Raw genomic sequence first — 779 nt, 5'->3', positions numbered from 1 at the left:
TGTGTTGAAAAACCTAAGTTCATAGCCAGCAGTGGTGGGAGCCTTAAGCCATGTCCTTGCACCACGTTTGCTGAATCTATGCATAGCACTTGTTATTCTTCATACCAATTGTGCACTGCTGAAAACCAAACATACTTCACAGCCACCCTGATTAAAAATTATGCGGGGACTTTTGGAGGGGATCTTGCAGGTCCTCCTTCTGCTGTCGGGCTTGCCTCGAATAAGTACACCCAAGCCTCTCGTACAGGTCCAGTAGGTCAACCTGTTTGTTGGTCCACCACTCCCCTCATTCACATATCTGATGGAGGAGGCCCTCAAGACCAAACTAGAATTCTAAAAGTGGAAACAAACATTCAAGAAATGCATGACATTTTGTTTTCTCAACTTACCTATCACCCCCTGGCCCTGCCCAAGAACAGGGGTGATTTAGAACTTGATCCTCAGACCTCCAACCTTCTAATGCAACTCATAAGTTGCTTAATGCCACCAATCCTTATCTTACTCAAAATTGTTGGCTCTGTCTGATAGTAGGACAGCCTGTCACTGTTGCTTTTCCCGCTTCGTTTCTTAATTATTCTGTTGGTCGTCAGTGTTCATTAACTTTCCCTTTGCAGGTACAACCTTTACAGTTTTATAATGCTACTTGTTTCATTTCCCCTTCAGTTAATAATAGTTTTGAGGTCAATGTTGGCTTTGCTACATTTGCAAATTTTCGGTCGTTTATCAACATTTCTACTTCCTTATGTTCCCATAACAGTTCGGTTTTTGTCTGTGGTAGC

The sequence above is a fragment of the Galeopterus variegatus genome, unplaced genomic scaffold, assembly GCF_000696425.1.
Source record: "Galeopterus variegatus unplaced genomic scaffold, G_variegatus-3.0.2 Scaffold15101, whole genome shotgun sequence".
In the NCBI taxonomy this organism is placed as follows: Eukaryota; Metazoa; Chordata; class Mammalia; order Dermoptera; family Cynocephalidae; genus Galeopterus; species Galeopterus variegatus.
Note: the sequence above shows the minus strand (reverse complement) of the source record.